Source organism: Grammomys surdaster, unplaced genomic scaffold, assembly GCF_004785775.1.
Source record: "Grammomys surdaster isolate TR1022 unplaced genomic scaffold, NIH_TR_1.0 66, whole genome shotgun sequence".
NCBI classification, from domain to species: domain Eukaryota; kingdom Metazoa; phylum Chordata; class Mammalia; order Rodentia; family Muridae; genus Grammomys; species Grammomys surdaster.
In genome coordinates this window covers 8,100,597-8,117,563 of record NW_021604568.1, presented here as the reverse complement: position 1 = coordinate 8,117,563, position 16,967 = coordinate 8,100,597, and the positions used below count along the sequence as shown (strand labels likewise).

Below are 16,967 nucleotides of genomic sequence, written 5' to 3'. Positions count from 1 at the left end.
TCTAAGAATGGGCTCCAATCCTATCAAAACTGAAGCACATAAAGATAGGCTTTTAAAGTCCTGCTGAGTTCTTAAGACCATGTTGCTGCAGAGACCTCCTGCCAGCAGGGTCTCTGGGATATGCAAGAACACTCTGAACACATTTAAAGTGCTTCCCAGCCACTTGAGACACAGTGTGTGAGCTCTGACAGTACAAACTGTACCCTACTGCCCTGATCTCTGTTGACAGGAACCTGATAAAGGCAAGTCTTATAATTCTAAGATGCCCAGACAAGGGAAAGTGTTGACACAAGAGGCAGTGTTCTATTTGGCTATGGCCAGGAGCATTCTTGAGGGGTCCATGAGACAAGGTCCTCAGAATGGCTGAAAGCAGTGCAGCATCCTTTGGACCAGCCTGATTTGATGGCAAAGATCAGACTACACTCTCTGCCCATAGTTGCATCTCTATGTTGCCTGACATTTGTATTCTCAGGAACTCTATCAAATCACTCAAGTGGGAGTTTACTTCCAGGTCATCTGACCCCTACTAGTTTCAATGCAGCAGAGGCAACTATATATGAAACAATACAAAATCATAAAAAACAAAAGATGCAGCCTCAGAGTAACAAGGCTGGAGACAAGCGTCCTTGGAGGGACATAAAGTAGAGTAAATTGAGGGAACTATGTGGGATCAGACTAAGGAGAACTACACTTTTATGCCCAGTTACCCAGGGGAACTCGAAAACTTACTTTGGAAATGCCACCCCTCCCCTTCTACCAAGTGTTCTGGGATGTGGAATAAACATCCACCCCATAGGAAGGTCATCTCATGTCTGTACACAACAGGACCTCATCCCTTCTTCTCTAAGACCAAATTTTTGCAGGCACCTCATGCACCAAAACCTCATTGCCTGACCTCCCTTTAATTTGGAATCCTCATGCACCTGTCTCAAAGCCTTCCGTAGTTTGCTGTGGTGTGCTGGCTGCTTTCTCTTCCTTTACCATTTAAATTTCACCACTCTGCCTTCTCCCTGAATTCACTAGGTTTGAAGGTCTCAGAGAACATGTGGATCTTTGCATCATAAATCCTAGACGCCGGATTGTGTCAGGTCACTACTTAGATCTTAGTTTTCTTTTTGTGCCATCCAGAGTAACTCAAATGGAGGCACTCCTCTGACACTGAACGTGGCATGAGGAATGAGTGGGATATCAAAAGTATATGTTAAGCACTAAACCTTTCTAAGGGTCTAGCACACTTACAAGACGACAAATTGTGAAACTCCTGGGCTACATCCTCCTTAAAACATGTTTTATTTGTCCTGCCAAAGGATATTGAAGATTCTGACATTGAAAGACTTTAAAGGAGATACAAGCGCTTCTGTTAACACAGACTCTATCTCTCTCTGTTTCCTACAATGCCTCATCCATGCCTGATTCTCTGGACCACTGGATCCTGTATTCAAGTCTATGAACATTTGAATCTTAATAACTGGCTTTAATAACTGTTCCAGTTAACTCATGTGCACTAGTCCATGTCACATTTGTCCAGTTCAACAGGAAGGGTGGGTTTTAGGCCTTCATTCATTCAGTTCAGAGCTTGGTAACTAGCCACAAGAGTAAAGCCATAAGAAACATAGAAGCATACAAGTAGAGAGTCCAGCCTCCTCTGTACTGTGCAGTGGAATGGATCTATTCAAAGAGAACCCTTTGATAAGCCTACTTCTAGGGCCCTTAGAGAGGAAATAGGTGAGTTGGCCCAAGCTGGTTTCCTAATTTAAAAAAAGACCCCAGCTCTTGCCAGATACTTGAGAAGCTTAAAGGGACACAAAATAAGCTTATCAGTTTGAAACAAGCCATCCCTCAGGGACAGCAGACTCAGTTGGCTGTTCTGTTCCATATCCCTAAAGAGTCAAACAGAAGGAACCATTTCTCTTAGCTCGGACTCTCCACTAAGCCTTTTATGATGTTAATAAATGAGGTAAAGTCTAAGGTATCGCCTTTAAAAAATCCATATTTCAGAGTTTTCTTTATCTTTCCTCCATTCCCAGTGAATCACTCCGTCTTCTCAGAGCCTTTGCTCAAAGGCACTTAATCTTGCTGTTTAATGACACCGTCTATGGAAGGAAGCCTCGGTGTCTCCATTCACCAATAGCCAGATCAATCATGTGTCTCTAAGAAAATGAAGTCATACCAAGCTGGGTTTTAACATTGCTGAGGGGGGTCATTAGGACCTCTGAGAGTCCTCCTGCTGAAGGGCTCTGATAGCCTGTGATTAATTAGGCAGCTCCTTCCCGGAGACTCTTTCTGCCTTTGCTGTCAAACCTACTCACCCCAATGCCAAGACTCCTGGGCTTCCCAGACCCTTTGGCAACACACATGAATGAGGTTCAGGAACCTTCCCCATACCCTGCTGCTCTCCCCTGTTATTTTAAAAGAGTGACATTCCAACCCTCTGTGACTGAGAAATTGGTACAATTCTCTATAAGCTTAGAATGTGTGTCCTTCCTCCCCATGACTCCATGATAGTAGGCACCTGAGCATTGGGGTGCACTATTCTTCAGTTCACAGTACATCAGCAACACTATCTTTGATGCAGAAGAAGAGGTGAACAGGAGAAACACTGAGCTATGAGTATGAGACACTGAGTTAGTGTTCCCTTCCCCTGGATACATACTCCCTAGCTTGTCTGACATATGCAGAGAGTCTCTCAATACAAAGTCTGGCTGGGAATGGACGATGGAAGGGGGTCTGGGCAGCACAGACTTGGAAGGTTATTCAAGCAGAGGAGAAATCACAGTGCATGCTTTGGAAGTGGACGTAACTACCAGGTTATAGTTTAGATGAGTGTTGGGTCAAATCCACGGGCATATTTCTCAGATCATCCTCAGCTGCTCTTACCCCCCTCCCTTCCACACCAGTTTCTTCATTTGTGAAATGATGCTATAGGATTCTCCAGTCCTAGTCACCCTCGTTCTTTCCCCATCACCAGCAGGAAAGTCCTACTAGTCATTGTTTTGCACTTTATAATACTGAGTCAGGATTTCTCAATGAACCCAGATCTCATGACCCCAGGTCATAAACCTGGGGTTTGAATGTTTAAACATTCAAACTTTTAAATAATCTAAAATCTTTTGATTCCTAAGCAAATGAATCAATAGCCATGTGGGCTTTTTTAAAAAAGAAAAAAAAAGATTTATTTATTTATTTTATGTATATGAGTACACCTTTGCTCTCTTCAGACACACCAGAAGAGAGTATCCGATCCCATTACAGATGATTGTGAGCCACCATGTGGTTGCTGGGAATTGAACTCAGGACCTCTAGATGAGCAGTCAGTATTCTTAACCACTGAGCCATCTCTCCAGCCCGGATATTTCTTTTGGTAAAGAAATAGTCACACTTCTGATCATGTATCAAAGGCAGACCTTTCATTCCCCAAAGAAACAAAAGTGACCTAGGCATTCCCTTTAGGATAAATCCATTTTTAAAAGTTTGATCTTCAAATGGATTGAGAGAAATATCAGAATATCGGCTGAATCAGGCAGATCTTTGCTCAAAATCTGTTTCTCAAAGGAAATCCAGATGCTTCCCCTACTGTAGACAGTGTGGCAGATCAGTCTATGAAAGAACCCATCATCAAATCAAAATGGCGGATCCTAACAAAAGTGGCCAAGAGGCCAAGATCATAGGGGACATAGACAGAGGGGACATCTGTATCCATCTTATCACAAAAGACTATTAAAATCACAGAAGGAAAGCACCATGCTATCGGTCCTTACAACCAAGGATAACTGTTTCAAATCAACTCACATCATCATCCACATGCTGGAGTTACACTTTTTGTCCTATTTTGTCTTCCTGTATGTTCATAGTCCACCATCACAAACATAAACACAAACATTGTCTCCTCACAAAGAAAATCTTTGTTTGGGGGATATACTCTGACACTCATTATAGTTAAGTCATGGGACAAAATCCTTTAAGGAAAACCTACAAGCTCACTATGTGCTCACTGAGCAGCTCATCATCTCTGATTTCAAATATCAATAATTTACTTCTTCTGACCCTAGAGGCCTTGTAGGTTTGGCTGCTGTGTCACATGGGCATCAGTAGGTGACAGAGAGGAGAGAGGCTATGTCTAAGGTTAGTGTTCTGACCTATGAATATCTGAATAATTATTAACCTAACATTCCCTGGAAAAAGAGAGCCTGAGATGACCACATCTCAGTCAGGCACCACGGGCCCAGACAAGGAGCTATCCTGAGACGGCCCCCAGTGCAGAGGTGTACTGTATGGGGTTGGGGAGCAGACCATCCCTGAGATGACAATTGCCTTGTGCCATAAAGCATGAGCTCTGCATAGGACTCCTTGGATCACTCTTGAGACAATCCCAAACACTCAGAGTTCCCAGGAACTAGTAAGAGGATTAGGTGGTGGGGCAATTGAGGAGGAAGAAAAACAGAAGGATGAAAGAAAGACACAATGAAGACAGGCAGAACTGGAGACTTGGGGGTAGCAAGGAGAGGAATAGTTTGCTGATGTGAATAGCTGGTGATGTTACCTCAGACCATGGTGGGGTCCTGTCTTGTGCTGTTACTAGGGACCACATCTGAGTCTGTGACGCTGCAGTAACATGGTTATATTACCACAAAAGGCTATGTAGATGTCCCTAGTCTGGGATACTGCCCTGGGGTATGCTGATATCTGTGGGCTGTGCAGAACTGACTCTACCCCTCACCTAGGCATCCTGGAAGAGCTGATTCTGTGAGCATGAGAGGAGGAACACTAAAGTCAGCTACAGTACTCAATAGAGCCACCCTGCGCATTGCAGGAGTTGCAGGAGAGCCAAGTCCAAGGACAGAAGCATGGGAGAGCTAGCTCTATCATTTGTCTCCTGTGTGGTGGTGTGGGCAAGGGAGAAATACCCTCCTCCTCCCTGCTCTCCCCTCACCACCCTCCTGCAGAAGGCAGGAGACGTGGCCCTGTGGTCATGAGATCAGGAGAGCTGACCCCCACTCCTTACCAACTGCAGCCCTCCAGAAAGTAGGCACTGCACTGTGCCTGGGCATCACACTAGAGATGATGTTATTGCCTGTGGTACTGGCGAACTGGCCTTAAGGGCACGAGCACGGGAGAGCTGGCCCCATCATTTGTCTGCTCGTGGAAGAGCAGGCCCTGCACCTTTTCTGGATGTGGGGACTGCAGGTGAGCTGGTCCTGAGGGCATAAGAGCAGAAGAGCAGTGGGTTGGCCAGCTCAGATACCTCTCAGGTTCAGACCCGGAGCTTTGAATTGGCCCACCCCAATATCCACCCCATTCATGAACTGCTGGAGTGCATTGGGGGGCTAGTCCTACAGATCCAAAACTACAGGATCTTCATGACACAGGACAAGAGGATGTTTGAGCGGATTCCCAGTGAAGTTCCAGTATTTATAGAGTAGCAGAAGCCAGAGGCCTTATACCAAACCAACAAGTCATTGCAATGAACACTTGCAAGCAAAGAATTGTCAACAAGACTGCGACACAGTACAGTTTCCACCTTCAACAGTGAATTATCTTTCATTCCTCTGTTGCAGGGAGAGGTTGCAAGGGTGGGGGCAGGTTCAAGGGGATGAGAAGATGAGTGCAGTTGGGGTGCATGATGTGAAATTCACAAATAACCAACAAAAAGTTTTTCTAAAGAGTTTACTTTTCTAGTGGAAAGTGAAGATAGTAAGTCATTCAATCTGTATCATAACCAAGTTATTGTTTTTACAATGGTGTGTGCATGCATGCTTGCATGTGTGTGTGTGTGTGTGTGTGTGTGTGTGTGTGTGTGTGTGTGTGTGTCCTGTGTATTTGTATGCATTTGAGCTGGCCATGTGCAGGTGTACATGCACACTTGTATGCCTGTATATGGCAGCCATCACACATCCTAGATTGCTCTTCATTTTATTTACTGAGCAAGAGTAATTCAGCCACTGTGAGGATCCTCAGTCTCTGGTCTGCTCTGCCTCCTAATCACAGGATTACAGGTGGACCGTCGTGCCCATTCAGCCTTTTATATGCCAATAGTGGGGATCAAGACTCCAGTTCTCACTGAGCCATCTTCCTTGTCCTCTCTGGTAAATTTCCTTACGTTTTTAAAAGATTTTTAAGACTATGTGTGAGCGTGGGTATGTGTATGTGAGTGCAGATGCCCCTCAGAAGCCATAAGATCTTCCTGGAACTAAAGTTACAGGTGGTTATAAGCTGGCAAAAGCAGGTGAGTTGAATCTAATTCAAGTCCTTTGGGGGGTGGGGTAGGGAGAACCAGTAAGACTCAACCTCTGTACCATCTTTATCCTCTCAGGGGAATTCTTATAAGTAAGTAGCATTGCTTTTATTTGACTAATATGAAAACTTGAGCCCAGAATATAAAGTGACTTAGCTATGGTCACACGGACACTGGGGATGAATCTGGCTATATCGTCCATAGCTGATACCACACCACATCCCATGGCCTTTCTTTTCTGCTCTGTTGTCCATGCTTAGGGTTTGATGCAAACTGTTATGCAGTCTATCAGTCATCAGTAGAACCAAGCCTTGGTCTTTATAGCTGCCAATATGCATATATGGGAAAATGAACACTGCTCACCCTGCCATACCTAACATGACATCTTTAAGTCTGTTACTTTTTCATCTATTAAAAAAATAATGCTCTCTAATCAAGGGAAAAGGTTCAGATACCACATGTGTGATACATCATCCCTCCGAAGCTTGGTCTCGACAAGTGAATATTTCCATTTAAATGTTCCATCAATTCAATCAAAATGTTAATATTCTGATTACAAAGTATTTCTCTATGCATTAATTTCCTTCCCACAGATTTTCCCCTGAAGCAAAGCACTGAACTGGTATTCACAAGTGGGCGGGTCATTTTGATTTAAAGAGGACATTTGTGTACCATGGTGCTACAGTAATTGATCATAGCAATATTTCAGGAGATTAAGCTACAATCTAAATGCGCCCACTCATATTTGTCTTATTGTACTGTGCACAGAGCCCCTGCACAGCTGGTAAACCCCTATGTGTCTGCAATAAGCAGGGGAACCAGCAAACGAGCAGCTGTCGGTTTAAATCTATATTAACTGTGTTTTTAGTGGGGTTGTTGAGCAGTGTCAGTCTCTTCTCATCTTTTGCTGCATAAATGATGCTGGAGTCAAGGCAAATAAATAATCATAGTTTCAACTTCAAGGCATTATCTCCCAGGCTTCAGAGATTATGTATTTTAACAAGGCAGATACACAGAGCATCTCAGGAATTTTGAAATATTAATCTCCGTCTCCCCTGGATATGGAGTGACAAACATGTGGTTTTGAAATCCAATTGTGACTCACATCATAACATTCCCACTGCAAAATGGATAGCTCGTGGAGAAGGATCAGCTCCTCCGTAATGACCCCATCAGCACGCTCCTACCTCTATGCTTATCCACATTCTAATATCACAGAGCAAAGTAGGCCAGGCTGGAAGAAGCGGGTTTCTAATATGAGGCTGGAGAATGTGCTTGGAATGCTCTGACAAATGTCACATCCCCACGGGGAGGGGTACCAGAGGCACTAGTGTAGGCAGCAATGAGTATGGAATAGGATGCCAGAACTACCTTGGAAACCTCTGATGCAAAGATGTTTCTCACAACTCCTTTGGTTTTAAACTAAAGCACAGACCTGTGATGTTATAATTAAAAATTAAAGGCACAGCCCAGTGATAAAATAGACTCCATCACACACATAGTTGTCACTTCCAGACAGATTGACTGACAAACTGACTGATTGTCTTGCATGTTTGAGATGAAACCCAGCAAGTTCTCTACCACTGTGCTTCAGTCCCAGGCCATGACTACAAGAGTCTAAAGGAAAGACGAAGTGGAGAATACAGAGCAGCCACATGGAAAGGAGAGTTCTGTGTGGTCAAGAAGAGAAAACCGAGAAGGAAGGTACATTTTGCTGGCTGATACCGTTTCTGCGTTGATGTTAGAAAACGCAGTGGAGTCTTGCATTATTGAATCTTAAAGGTCTTTTACAAATGCCATCAATTGTTCTGTTAGTCACTGGTTCATTTATGCTTCACATGTCATTAAGTATCAAAAATAAGGCTTACCCAGAGGTGGAAGGTAAATCTATATTGATGAAGATAGCATGCATTTCGGACACAGGGCCCAGAGAGCCCTGAGGCACCATGAAAGGCACCATGAAAGCTCTAAAGGAGGAAAACAACCAACAATCTAACCTGGCCATGACACCTATGAGCCATAGCAGTGATGAGCACAACACCATAACTCTAAGCATGCAGTCACTGCACACATACCTCTGCAGTCACCAACGGGTCAGTAATTGGACTTTAAGATCTGCTTGACAAGAGGGATATCACGCCTGATACTTGAAACCTAACCCAGAATTGGTTAAGTAATGGATCTTGGAAGAGAACTTATGAATATCACTTTACTAAACCAGCATAAATCCTAACTACATTCTAAATGTTTGTGCCCTTATACTCAAAGGTAAGCGTGGTCCTCATCCCTCATCAAGGAAAACTGCTGCTGCAACAGAGAAAGATCATTACAGAAAACTACAACTAACCAAAATGCAGAGCGGTAGAGCCCAGTTCCAATAGATACACCCGACCTAAAGCTCAGGGAACACTGAAGGAGAGGGGGCAGAAAGACTCTTAAGAGCCAAAGAATCAGGAAGTTTGCTGTGAGAATCTGGATCTTAGTAAATTCAGAAGCTATACCCAGAAAGTCTCACCAACATGGCTGTGTAAACATGGCTGAGCAAAGACAACACTAGTAGACATGCTAATGTGGACAGGGAGAAGAGTGCGAGCCTTAGATCCTATATAAAGAACTACAGGCAAGTAAGGAATGCTGAGAGTTGGGGAGGAGTCACCCAATTGGTAATTCAATACCAATGGTCAGCCCTGAAACACACATACAAGCAAGCATATATAAACTGAACAGGTCGTATTGAGGGTGTCCACACCCGAATCTCTGGGGCCTAAGAATACGGCACCTGCAAAAGAGTATTAGAAGATGAGGCTCAGGATACGGATTCTGAGATAGGGACATTGCCCTAGTCATCTATATTGATCCAGTCTCTCATCTAATATATGTACTATATTATATATACATATACATATACATATACATATACATATACATATACATATACATATACATATACATATACATATACAATCCTGGAATCCTTCAAGGCAGAGTGCTTAGCTCTGATGCAAGAAGTCAGAAAGATGCAAAGTGCAAAGAAAGATTTTATGCACCTGCATTTGAAAGCCGAGAAAAGGACCAAGATTCAAGAAACAGCAGCAGAAGACAGAAAGACAGAAGAACCCCCTAGAGCTATTTGTTTATGTCAATAAAACTTACGTCAGACTCTGACCCTATAGAACTGATACTATAAAACAAATATCGTAAACCTGTGCTATGTTAATGAATAAAGTTGTGGTAATTTTCCAGAGCATTAACTGAAAACTGAAATACACATGACAGGTCCTATCCCTTATCCATAAAAGTGATACCAAAATGCTCTCTAATGTATAGGAAGGCTCCAAAAAGCCCCAGTCAATCCTTCCTAGAACTAATCTGTCCTTCAGAAGCACAAGCTTAGAGGATACAGATAATAAATAGAGACTGCATCTCACAAGGCTTCCAGACAGCCACCACATCTCAGTGCAAGCTCTTCTGAGAAACACACTCAGATGCTCCGTGGTGGGAGCATGTGAGCACTGTGCTCCCGAGTGTGCCTGACAGGCTACCCCTCTGACTCACTACAGTAAAAACCTCCGTGTTTAGCAATGCAGAGTACATTCCCCAGAGCCTACAACATCAATAATAATGCTGTAAGCTTATGTATTAGCACTTCAACTACATAATTCTATTCATTGTTTTCATTGGATCGTGTCTTGTTTATTATAAATGTTTCAAAGCCATGTGACTGGTCATATCATTTCATCACACAGAATAAATTACTTAACCCTACTTGGAAATGTCCTCTTACCAGCATCTTTTAATGAATAATGCATGTATCTCACACGTGTGCATACACACACACGGCAGGTAAAGAAGAAACAAACACTCAGATTACCAGCAGTTTTAAGTATATCTTGATCCCTAAGCACTTATAACAGACCAGTCCTTTCCCCAAATGCATAATTCTCCACCCTCTTTCCCATAGTATAGCCCTTTCCTGCTTCCATCATAGGATTTATTGCAAGTTCTAATCATGCTGTTTATAAATTTAGCTGATTATTTGTTGTTAGCTATCTCACTAGCATGCCAGCATGGAAAGCACAAGGTTTGTGCACTCCTGGATCATATTAATGAACCCAAGGGAATGCAGCACAGTTCTCCGTCTCAAGTATGGGCTCAGCACATATTTGTAGGCTGAGTAACTTCGTACAGTTCTCTGTAAAAACCTTCCATGGCTATAGCCTCATGTCTGAGCTAATAATTAATGCAAAAGAACCAGTGTTTCTTGCCTTCTTGGTCTATCATATGCAGTGAGGCAACCCTCAAAGTGGTGAGAACAGCATTCTCAAACTCTTTCTGGAAAATAGTAAGGTGGTATGTACGAACAAATATGTTATTTTAAAATCTCAGAAATAAATGCTTCATGTTATTCCCAAAGAGAATGGGAATGAATAACTCACAATAAAATTAATTTTGTAAAGCAGAGAATGAAGGAAAATATCTAAGCCACATGTTAAAGACCCAGTCTTCTATGATTTGAGAGTAAGAAATTGCAGATAATATCAGGGAAGGCATCCCTGTATGGAAGCTGATTTCTTCTCAGGAGGTCTTCCAGTTATTCCTATGTAATCTCTGTATGCACGTGTGTGTGTGTGTGTGTGTGTGTGTGTGTGTGTGTGTGTGTGTGTTATAACAATCACAAGGTTTGAAATGGACTACATTAATTGTGTTGAGAAATTGTAACCATTGAACGGCTTTTATGAGTTAAACACCTTTGCAATATTTTATTTAATTCTTAGGTTCTTGAGTGAGATTCGGCCTTTGTGTTCATGAGTTCATATTACAGAGAAAAAATTCTGGTTCTGAGGACTAAGTAAGATTTGGAAGGAATGAGGGCTGGATATTGAAAACACCAAGAACGTGTAAATGTCAAGACAGGATGAAAACTGGGATGTTTGAGATAAAACAGTAAAATAGGTAAGTACTGGGCACATTGGACAGGAGTGAGTGGCCAGGAGGACCCAAGCCTTAGGGATAAAGAGAAGTGTGGTGACAGGACAGTGGTGAGCCACTGTGTGGAGATGTAAGAAGTGCTATGATAGGACAGTGTTGAATCACTGTGTGGAGATGTAAGAAGAGCATCTATATGTAAATCAGCATTTATTTCTGATTGGACAGCGTTGAGCCACTATGTGGAGATATAAGAAGTACTGTGATAGGATGGTGTTGAGCCACTATGTGGAAATGCAAGAAATGCAGTCATAGGACAGTGTTGAACCACTGTGTGGAGATGTAAGAAGTGCTGTGATAGGACGGTGTTGAGCCACTCTGTGGAGGTGTGAGTAGGGCAGAGAGATATGAACTTTATCTCAGATCCCCAACTTCCAACTCAGAAGCCATCATTTATATTTTGCTGAGGTACCAATATATTCCAGAATGCTCTCTGGCATTGTGTGAAAATAGATCAGTGCAGCCCAGATATGCAGTCTCTATGGACCTGATGATCATATTGAATGTTTGTAGACATTAATGATTTTAGAACCTAGCTTAGGTTTTCTTGTTGTTGGTGGTATTGGTGTTGTTGTTGGTGGTGGTGGTGGTGGTGGTGGTGGTGGCGGCGGCGGTGGTGGTGGTGGTGGCGGTGGCGGCAGCAGTAGTAGTAGCAGCAGCAGCAGCAACAGCAGCAGCAGAAGTTAAAAGTCAGAAGAAACCCAAAGAGCAGGATGTTAAAATTAAAAAAACAGCACCTTCCAACAACCTCAGAGATCAGGGCAGGTAATTAGCTTCTGATGGAATGTTTGTCCAACACAGACACTTAGAACACTAAATGTGATTATGATATTTTGGAAACAATAACTTTCAGACACATTTATTGTCCAACTGTTGTTATAACCATGGATCTGCAGCCCCCTTTTGCCCCAGGCTTTTCTGTTTTTACACACACACACACACACACACACACACACACACACACACACAAGCTAACAAACATGCCAAAGTGAGAAATAGCAAGCATTTTCTACTTATTGGCATTTGACCTTAATCTTTGGAATAACAGTAACTAGAGAGAAAGGATACGGTCAGAAACTCTCAAGTAAATGTTAAGAGCCAGTGGTTTTATGTTTGGCAGCGTTGTGTGAAAAGAAAAAGTCACTTTCCATTTGTTTTGAAAGTCTATTAAGTCACTCTAAGGCTTCCTCATTGGTGCTACAGTGTTTAGAAATTCAAAAGCCCAAATCATTACATCCACTCTAAGTCTTGGCATTGATCATCAGCCTAGCACTTTCTCACTCAGACAGACATGCTGATTTTTCAATTTAGAAACATTTCTAAATGCACCATTGAGCCTGTGAAGCCATCAACTTTTTTATCCTTCATAGACATAGGAAAGACAATGACAACAACTAACTAGGAATTTAAGTAGAGCAACTAGGTCTCGCCCACAATTTATGGACTTACTGTCTTCAGTGCTTTAAAGTTAAACTTAAATTTTCAAAGGTTCATCTTTGAAAAACACCAGTGAGAAACTTTAGCAGGTCAATGACTCCATATAGAGCTGGAGGGATGGCTCAGTGTTTTGAGAGCACTTATTGCTCTTGCAGAAAAGCTGGATTTGCTTCTCAGCACCCACATGGAGGCTCATACTTATCCATAACACTAGTTCCAAGGAAGCCAAAGTCTTCCTCTGCTCCACAGGCAACAGATATACCCTATGTATAGACTTACAGACAGACAAAACACTCATCCATATGCAATGAAAAATTATTTAAAATAGTCATAGTGGCAGGGGCAGCTGTAGTAGTAGTAGTAATTACTAACCATCTTAAGGGCTCATTAAGTACCAAATATTATGTTGATTATTTTATAAATTGTTTACTAATTAAATTATCATCGATATTTAATATGATAGATCCAATCATTATGTACCATGTTGCGGATAAGAAAATTCAAGCTAAGCGAAGTTATTCCAGGATGTCAGTGACACATCCTAGAGTTATAACTCACTATTGTAAGAAGCAAAGTGCAAATAACAGTGTGTACTCTAGAACAGCAGCCTAGATTCCATGCATATTAAAAGACAGAAGGCGAGGTGTAACTCTGCTGTCAACTGTCCGAATGCTTTGGATTTTGTGACCCATTCCAGCTGGCTCGCATTCGTGTTTGCTCAGCATCGTTTCCAGGCAGAGCATTGTTTAATTCTTGCCTTTGAAGAACACACAGTTGAGGTTTTCGTGTGTTTCTTTGTTTGTTTGAAGGGTGATACCATGTTTGACTTAAGAGCAAGGTCAGGATGAGAAAATAGAAGAAACTATGAACTCAGAAACAAAAATTCAGTAGATTAAAGATATGAGAAAAGTTGGAAGCATATGAGAATGAGATTTGGCAGAGGAATTCCAGAGTTTAGGTTTTCACAGGCCAGGCAGTTCCAAATGACGATGAACTCAAGACTTGGTGAGACTGGTAAATGTTCACAAAAGGAAGTTGAAGACTATGAGGCAGGTGCTGAGGATGTCTTCCAATACTGATGGAGGAGTCATCAGAGAACATGATCATATGAGAGCTGTAAGCCTGAGTCAGCAGGGAGCTTAGCAAGATGCACTGGAAGAAAGATGCTACAACCTCAAGGAACAGCAGGAAAGATGGTTGTCCTGTTACCTTCATGAAGCCAGGATACAGGTGTCATTCCTAATTTCTCCCATCCCATTATATCTATGGCTTGCTTTCATTCATTTAATATAAGCACTGTTTATGAGTCTTCAGAGTCCCTACAGTTTTGACATCCTGATGTTTGATAAATATACCAAAATAAAGTATGTGGATAACAACACCATAAAGCCTCAGCATAGGTGGTTGGGGAACAGTACCCTTAAGAGGTTTCTTTCAACATAAAAATAGTCCCCTGGCAACAGATAGTCCAACTGTTGATAAGAATGGCACTGTGAACTTCCTTTGCGTACACAGGCCTCTCCAGCAAGGGAAGCAGGTAGACTAATTGTAGACCTTCACGTCTCCTCCAAATAAAATCCCCTAGTCTCTTCTCCAGCTCTGCAACAGAACACTTACTGCAGACTCCCCCTGAATTCATCTCTAGTGGATCCCACAGATCTATTCCTCCTACCCTCCCTTCCCTGATTCATTGTATTACCTGAGCCCCTAGCTCCAGCAGGCATTGCCTGGGAACCCACAGGCCATACTAGGCAATTCTAGATCTTCACTTCTCCTTCTGCTCCTCCAAATCCATTTCCCAGTCTCATCCCCAGCTTTGCAGCACACCTTCTGCTGCAGCTTCTCCTCACTCTCTGCCCCATTCCCAGCAGACTAACCAAAGAGATCCTGGTGGAACACCCTGCTTTCTTACCTCTGTGAAGCCCCGCTACTACCTGTAGTCCATCCCCATTCCTAAGTATCAGGACCCAATACCCAGAAACACATTTTACTTGGAACCCCAGTGCCCACAGCTATCAGCATCACAGGATATTTTTCTACCAGGTAAAACACAGTCATCTCACTCTCATAAGAACAAGACAGGCAACGGAAACGAAAAAACAAAACAAACATCCTAAAAACACAAGACCTGCTATCAGCACATAGTATTGCAATCTTCCCAATCCCAGATGCCTAGATAGGAGTGACCATTAAAACACAATCAACAGCCAGGACAGTATGTCTCCACTAGAGTCCAACAAGCCTTCCACAGCAATCACTGAATATTTCAACATAGCACACAAGAAAAACATAGAAGCACAAGAAAAAGACCTTCAAACAGCCATCATAAATGTGATAGAGCTCCTTATAGAAAATGAATGAATACCTTAAAGTAATCTATGAAAACATAAACAATAGTGAAAAGAAGTGAATAAAATCATTCAAGACCAAAATTGGAAATAGATCAATATAGAAAGTACAAACTGAGTAAAATCTGTAAATTAAAAGCTTAGAAACTCTAACAGGAACCACAGAGGCATCCTTTACCAACAGAATACAAGAGATGGAAGAAAAAAGATCAGATAGTAAAGACATGATAGAAAAAAATGGATACCCCCATCAAAGAAACACACCTTAACATCAAGGATAGACATCACCTCAGAGTAAAGAGTTGGAAAAAGAATTTTAAGCAAATGAATTTAAGAAACAAGGTGGTATAGCCATTTAAATATCTGACAATATAGACTTCAATCCAAAATTAATCAGAAGAGATAGCAAATAACATTACGTACTCATCAAAGGAAAAATACAACAGAAGGACATTTCAATTCTTTTTCTTTCTTTCTTTCTTTTTTTGTTTTGTTTTGTTTTGTTTTTGTTTTGTTTTGCTTTTTCGAGACAGGGTTTCTCTGTGTAGCCCTGGCTGTCCTGGAACTCAATCTGTAGACCAGGCTAGCCTCAAACTCTCGAACTCAGAAATCCACCTGCCTCTGCCTCCCAAGTGCTGGGATTAAAGGCCTGAGCCACCACTGCTGAGGCGACATTTCAATTCTTAACTTCAATATCCCCAAAATAAGAGCACTTAACTTTGTAAAAGAATACTTTTACACCTAGCAGGTCTACTCCTGTGAAGACACCATATCCTGAACCTTCCTGGAGCAGCAGGTAAGAACCCTCCCCCACAACCCTAAGCCCCAGAGCTGCAACACACCTAAACCCCGCCACTCCAGAATACCACTCCCCTTCCACCCCTAGCTTGGTCCCTTTGGCTTTTAAATTCAGACTCCATTACTTAGAGAACTTGATCTAAGTTTAAATTCAGGTAAACTAACAGGCTGGTGTTTAACATTAGTTTCCAAGTTATTCCCCCAACAAAACCCGAGCCTAGCCCCAGTCTTTAGGCTCACCCCAACAAGACAGCATCTCCAGGTTACACCCCCAACAAGACTAGCATCTCCAGGTTATTTCCCCAACAAACCTGCACCCCTGATTACAAGTCCACCCCTTGCCTAATGACCACCAATGCAGAAGGGAGCAGAAATTAAATTTATGATATAACTCCCAGCGACCACAGTAGCTTTCCAATTAGATGCTTACACACTTACCCCTACTTGCTGCTTACTATAACGCCTTTCCCTGATAGATATTTGGGACTCCTCTATCCACTAGAACCATCCTGCATGTCATCAGTGAGCGGAGGAACCAGAGCTATCTCTAATCAAATAAAGACCCTGCTATAAGTTAAAAAAAAAAGAATACTTTTATAGCTTAAATTACATATTAACCCTCACACACTGGTGATAGAAGACTTAAATACTCACACTCTCATCAACAAACAGGTCATCCAGACCAAAACTAAACAGAGAAATACTACAGATAAATAAAGTTATATACCAAGGGGATCTAACAGAAATTTATAAAGCATTTATCCAATCAGAAAAGAATGTACCTTCTTCTCAGCACTTCATGGAACTTTCTCCAAAACTGACCACAAACTTGGACACAAAGTAAGTCTCAACAGAAAAAAAAAAAAAGTAACACACTGCATCCTATCTGATCACCACAGTTTAAGCTGGATATCAACAAATAATAATAATAATAACTGGAAGCTTATAAACTCATGAAAATGGACCAGTTCTTTACTGAGTGAAAAATGGGTGAAGAAAGAAATTAAAAATTTTCTAAATAGAATAAAAATGAATACATAACATACCCACACTTATTGGAACAATGAAGGCTGCTCTAGGAGCAAGTTTATAGCACTAAGTACCCACAGAAAGACAAACAGAAAGAAAGAAAGAAAGAAAGAAAGAAAGAAAGAAAGAAAGAAAGA

General features: G+C 41.9%; 1 protein-coding gene and 1 non-coding gene across 2 annotated transcripts in view; one reads left to right on the top strand and one right to left on the bottom strand.

Annotated features, from left to right (window-relative positions):
- Sorcs3 (sortilin related VPS10 domain containing receptor 3) overlaps positions 1 to 16,967 on the bottom strand; it is a 590,390-nt gene that overhangs the window by 354,016 nt on the left and 219,407 nt on the right. The gene's annotated exons all lie outside the window — the stretch shown is intronic.
- On the top strand, positions 4,039 to 4,170 carry LOC114628700. The gene has a single exon (XR_003712519.1). It is a non-coding gene; the product is annotated as a small nucleolar RNA SNORA17 (small nucleolar RNA).